This window comes from Galeopterus variegatus, unplaced genomic scaffold (genome assembly GCF_000696425.1).
Source record: "Galeopterus variegatus unplaced genomic scaffold, G_variegatus-3.0.2 Scaffold757, whole genome shotgun sequence".
In the NCBI taxonomy this organism is placed as follows: domain Eukaryota; kingdom Metazoa; phylum Chordata; class Mammalia; order Dermoptera; family Cynocephalidae; genus Galeopterus; species Galeopterus variegatus.
Genome location: NW_007726868.1, coordinates 412590 through 418616, shown reverse-complemented (window position 1 = coordinate 418616; position 6027 = coordinate 412590).

Here is a 6027-nt window from a genome sequence, read left to right as displayed (position 1 = left end):
TTCTAGTCCCATTCTCTGCATTCACACACCAATTTCTTCGTGTATCTTATGAGGTACCTAAATATAAGGCCCCAGCTGGTCTTGGTCAGCAGTTCAAATTCTGTGACTCAAGGCTTCCTTCTTTGACCAAACACCTTCATAATACTTAAAAAACATGATTTAGTGTACCTCATCCACTGTTTATTTCCACTGTCAAAGTGAAGAAAGATGATAGGACATTCTCCAGAAAGGGTGGCCAACATTCTGATACCTCCAAGAAAGGAATAATCTTAGTGAGCTGGAGAGTGTTGGTCAGGATAGAGTTTAGACAGCCCCAAGTTGGAGTCAGACCTTCAGGGTAGAAGATTCTGTGAACCTCGACATACTCCAGGGACAGCTTTTGAACACCCACAAGTGCAAAACCTGTGTAGAAAAAAGAAGCCATTGTTTTTAAGATGCTTATGAATCCAGTGAGGCAAAAGAAGGGGATTCCATGTCTGCTGTGAAATGAACACCCAGCTCCTCATGGAAGTGTGCTTCCAGTGAAGAGAGCCTTAGGCAGCTGGGTCTCACACGATTCCTATACTTTCCAAAGGGGGATGAGGGAGGTTAATTTTTGACCCAAACTAACTAAAGACTGGTTTATAAATTTGATTGTGAATTATTTTTAGAGCATAACAAGACATTACAATCAACCAGTTTTCCATAGGTTCCTTGGGTCCTTACTATGAACTAATTCCCCCAAATGAAATTAAGAATAGTTTTCAAAGTTGAGTACAGATCAGGATCACCCACAGGATTGTTAATATACAAGCTGCTGGGCCCTGCTTAGAGCTGTTGATTCAGTATGTCTGGGATAGGTTCTGAAATATGCATTTTTAACAAGTTCTCAGGGGACACTGATGTAGCTGGTCAACCGACCACCCCCTGAGAACCACTGGTTAAGAAGGTCGCGTGGTGGAGCAAGATCTCTACAGTTCTTACAGTTCATTCTGAGACTTTTCACCCAGTAAACATTTTAGGGCCTGCTGTGTGTTGGGCATTGGACCTTACATACAGTGAAGTCATAGTTGTGAATAGGAAGGCAAGGCCCATGCTGTCTATTATGTTCTAGTGGGGTGGCATTACGAGACCATAAGTAGTTAATAAGTTATTTTTCATAGTGCCAAGTGTTCATAAATAAAATGAAACAATGTAATCATGAGTTTCCTGGAGACAACTTCTGGGAGATACTGTGTACAGTCTGTGAATTGGGTGGTCTCCCATGATTTCTGTCCCACTGGATGTGGTAACCTGAAGGGTTGACCTTCATTCCAGGAACAGCTCCATCTGAATAACCAGAGCCACTCTTGTATGGATACCTAAGGCCAACGTCGAGAACTAACTTTCTGTCAACCTGTCTCTGACTTTATTATAAAGCCATTGCTTTCTACAGTTCCAAGAGCATAGCTTTTGCTCAGTTGCTCCTGTTGAAGGGGGACTTCTTGGAAACAATGTGAAAGCACCTTGATCCTCTGGTAATGGTTTGTCATTTAAGGAGGTCATCTTTCAGAGCGGAATGCAAAGGTTGTCCTTGAAGGAATTGCTCCCTCCTTCAAGCCCAGGACCCTCAATGTTGTATCCCCTGTGTACAGCTCCCTGTGAACTGCATTTGCCTGTGGCTTGTTTTTAGGTATGCCACCACTCTGGTATTTAGGAAGCATCTTTGATCCTGAACTCTTTGGGACAGAGCTGAAGTGAGACTACAATACGTAAAGGGTGACTGAAGCAGGAGAGAAACTTCTATGAATCAACCTAAACATAGGTACCAAAACCAATTATAGCTCTCTCTGGGACTACCCAGCCCTGTTCCAATTCTTATGGGACCCCAGGGATTGAGAGAGCCTTATTGGTCCCTCACTGCTGACCACCTGCCTTGCAGAATTGGAAACATTTTCTTCCTGCTGTCCCCAAAGGCCTTCCCATGCCTTCCAACCCCACGTAGAGCAGCCAGGTGACTGATTCTGACAGCAACTTTACCCTTCAGAGGAGACACCACCATCTACCCTTTTGGACGTAGCTTTTGCAAAGCCTGAGCAAAATAGCCATGCCTTAATACAGTACAGTGACTACCACCTTCAGACAACTGACAAAGGAAAGAAAATGCCTCCCATCCTGGTTCTGTGTCTACCATCCAAGTTGCCCTCACTACCAGATAATCCAGAAGGGGTTTAGAAAGCAGCAGCACTCCTGGATAGTAATAGCTCCTTTGCAGAGGCTGATTTCTGTGGCTGGTTTTGCCCTGACATTCATCAGTTTCCCATGGCCATCTAGATTGGCATCCCTTGCTCCAGTCAGCTTATTTCACAGTAGCTACAGGGTCCCCAAGAAGCTCTTCGGTTACCTGCTGACATAGCAGTTCTCTTCTGCAGACAAACCTAGGTACTCCACATCAGAGGCTGTTATCTTGTACTATGGCTTCTGCTATGTGGCTTTCTCCCAAGTGGCTTGGCTTTGGGGGTAATGAAATTCAAGAGACCTTCCCAAAAATCTGGTGGCAGACCTATTGCCTAGACAAGAAGACCACCTCCAGGTTGTGGTATCCTTTTCTAAGATGAGAACTCTTGCTCAACTGAGAGTCCAGGGTTCCCTGCAGTGAGAAGGTGGTGGTCAGCATTAACAACTCAGGCCCCTGACCCCTTAAACCTTCCCTTTCTGGGAATGGTGTAAGGAGGTCCATTCCCAGCAGTGCATCACCAAAAATGGTCACAGCGAACTGCCCTGCAGCCTAGAACCATGAACCTGGTCTTGTCTGTGTTGTTCCCTGTTAAGAGATCATAACATCACTCTTAAATGCCCAGCTGAAATTAGGGGAGGGAGGGAGGCCTTCCAATCTGCCAATTGATGCCCCATCTCTGCATCCTGATTCCCATTCTAAGATTAAGAAGCAGGAATGAAAAGTATCCATATTGAAATGAAAGGATTTGAAATCAGGAAGGATCTTAGTTCAAGTCCTGGCCTTACCACTTCATTTGCATGATCTTGGACAGAGTTGCTAATTCTCTGTGTCAGTTTGTAAATGCATAAAATAGGACTGATAAAATATTTGTGCTATGGTTGTGAAGAATAAGGCAAATTAGAGCACAAGGAAAACTAAAAATTCACTACTACACTAATGGTTAATACTGAGGACTTAAAGCCGGGAACTGCTGCTTCCTGTGCAGATGGAACTATGCTCCTAGTCGTGGTGATTGGAGTAGCTTCTGCCCTGGACAGAAGCCCCCTGGTGAAGTTTTGTGGCTTTCCATGCACAGGGAGGCAGACTGCAGCTGTAGCAATGGTTCTCCTGCCTGCCTTGACACAGGAGGCAGGTTGCCAAACCCTACAGGAAACTCAAAGGCATGTAGAAGCTGTTGCCACACAAAACATCCTTTATGCCCAAATGCATGAGACATGAATGTGGGGACATGGATGTAAGCTCTAGATAGAGGTCAGTTTTCCTTTCTTTCACTCTTCATATCCTATATCATATTTTTTTTTTTTTTTTTTTTTTTTTTTAATAAAAGACTGGTAAGGCGATCTGAACCCTTGGCCTTGGTGTTATCAGCCCCATACTCTCCCAAGTGAGCCACGGGCCGGCCCTTATATCTCTTCTTTAGCCTACCCCTGCTCTCTGCCAAGAAAAATATTACATTCATTTGACACTTACAGTTACCAAGCACTTTCACATATGACAGATTCAGGTTACTGACTCTCCAAAAGTTACAAAATCTGATCTTGGGTCTTACTGTGCCCCTCACACACCACTGCCTGGATGAGCTTTTCTCATCCATCTTGTGGAGGTGTCACCCAACCAAGTATGCTTCGTTCAGTTCCGAAACTTCTAGTGAGATCTGCTACAGGGTGGATCAGAATGAAAGTGAATAGCAACAATTGATTTAAAATCCCAAATTGAGGAAAGTGGTAACAGAATTTGTCACCAGGAAAGGGAAGAAGATGGTTGAGTAAATAACAGAGGAAAGAGACACTTCACATTTTAAACCATATGTTTCTTTTACTAATTCAAAAATTGAACTTAAAAGGATATATTTAAATAGTTAACAGAACATTAAAAATGAGAAACGGGTAGAGTTTTAACGAAGTGGGAGAAGTTCCTTCATCCAGACCTCTCGTGAAAAACATGAGGAGTGGTCATGCCCCAAACATCAAGGGACCCTCCTTCCCACACTGACCAGCCTCAGGAAGGGGAAGAGGAGATAGGTACGTCCACCAACTTCCACTATGACAAACACCACCCGAGAGTCGAGCAGACACAGAGAAGCAGAGGAACACAAATTCTACATACAAGGGTATTTGAGTAAATTCGTGGAAAAATGGAATTAAAAGACTGAATCTTTCCGTGAACTTTTTTTTTTTAAAAAGATGACCAGGGGGCTGACCCGGTGGCGCACTGCTACAGTGCGCCGCTTGGGAGCACGGCGGCACGCCCGCCGAGGGTTCAGATCCCACATACAGACCGGTTCCCGCTCACTGGCTGAGCGAGGTGCGGCCACAACACCGAGGGTTGCGATCCTGTTGCCGGACACGAAAAAAGACAAAAAGGAAAAAAAAAAAAAGATGACCAGTAAGGGGATCTGAACCCTTGACTTGGTGTTGTCAGCACCACACTCTCCCAAGTGAGCCAGGGGCCGGCCCTCCGTGAACTTTTTGAAGTATCCTCCCCTCCTACAGTACAAGGTAATGCAGAGATAAGCTACGGACAGGGAATGCAAAGATGGGGTTGGAGGCAAATAAGGGTGTGTTGGTGCCTCTGTGGCCAACAGGTGGGTGCAAAGACCTACCTAGCTCTCTGCTTAGAGAAGGTTGTATTTCAAACTGGTACTTTACTGTCCCTGGAGGCAGCGTGAAGCCATATAAAGAGCCTCAGGAAGTCAGCCCTTTTTGCAAGGGAGCTCCAGACCCACGGTTCTGGCGTGGGTGTGGGTGGTTGCCATTAGTTCATTTGCATTTATCTTTCTACAGATGTAATGGAGCCTCCGTCTATGCCTGGCGCTGTGTACTCACCTGCATTGCAGTCCAGTGGGGAATTACTGTAGTCAGAGGATGATATCAAGGCTTAAGTGTCTAACTGCTTGGGGCAGGCTGAAAAGACTTCACAGAGGGGAAGGTGGTAAGAACTGGGCTTTTCCAGCATAAAGAGTTTGCCAGGCAGGCTAGGAGGGAAGGGAAGGAAGCATTAGGCCAGGCAAATAGGTTGCGTGGTTTAGGTGAGAGAAACAGGATTTGAACCAAGGCAACTCCATGCAGAGACACATATGAGAGATTAGATGGAATCTCCATCTGGGTCACCTATTTGGTCCTTAGGACAGAAAGGGTAGCATCTCTCAAGTACCAGAGTTGTTCCATCTCCCAGTGCTGAGACGCTGAACGTCATCATTTGGGTCAATTACAAACACATCAAGAGGTAGACGGTCAGTTTGAGGGGTGAAGTAGGTGACTAGGCCACTGGTCTTCCTCCCCACTAAGCAGGGATCCAGGGGTGTGTGGCCCTGGGCTGCCCTGTGAACGGTGAACGGGGCCCCGAAGACCACTCTAACGCCTGGCCCGACGTCCAAGTGTGCCAGGGACCAGGATAAATGGCTGCTCCCCAGGCAGCCCCGAGGAGGCTAGAAGGAAGGCGAGGTAGCCGCAGTCTCAGGGAGAGTCTCGCCCCTTGCCCCAGGACGCATTCTGGAGGGCCCGGCTATAAGAGATCTGGGCTAGAGGCTTTGGCTGCGGACGGATTAGGTCTGATCCGATTACAGCCTGGGCCGTCGGCTTCGCCCTCTTGCCAGACTCTGCCAATGCCCGCCTCCCCTCCAACCGCCCTCGCGGGGACCCTGAGAACCTTCCCTGCCCGGAACACCGGGTTGGCGCAGAAATCCGAGCGGCTCCGTGCGCCCGGGGCCCGGCTCATTTCCACACTGGGGGCTCGGCCTTCCGCCCCCTGCGGCCCTTCCGAGCCCCGCCCGGAGCCTGCGGGTGTCCGGGCCCGCGCCGTCCCTGCCTCCGTGTTCGCCGCGCGGCGGG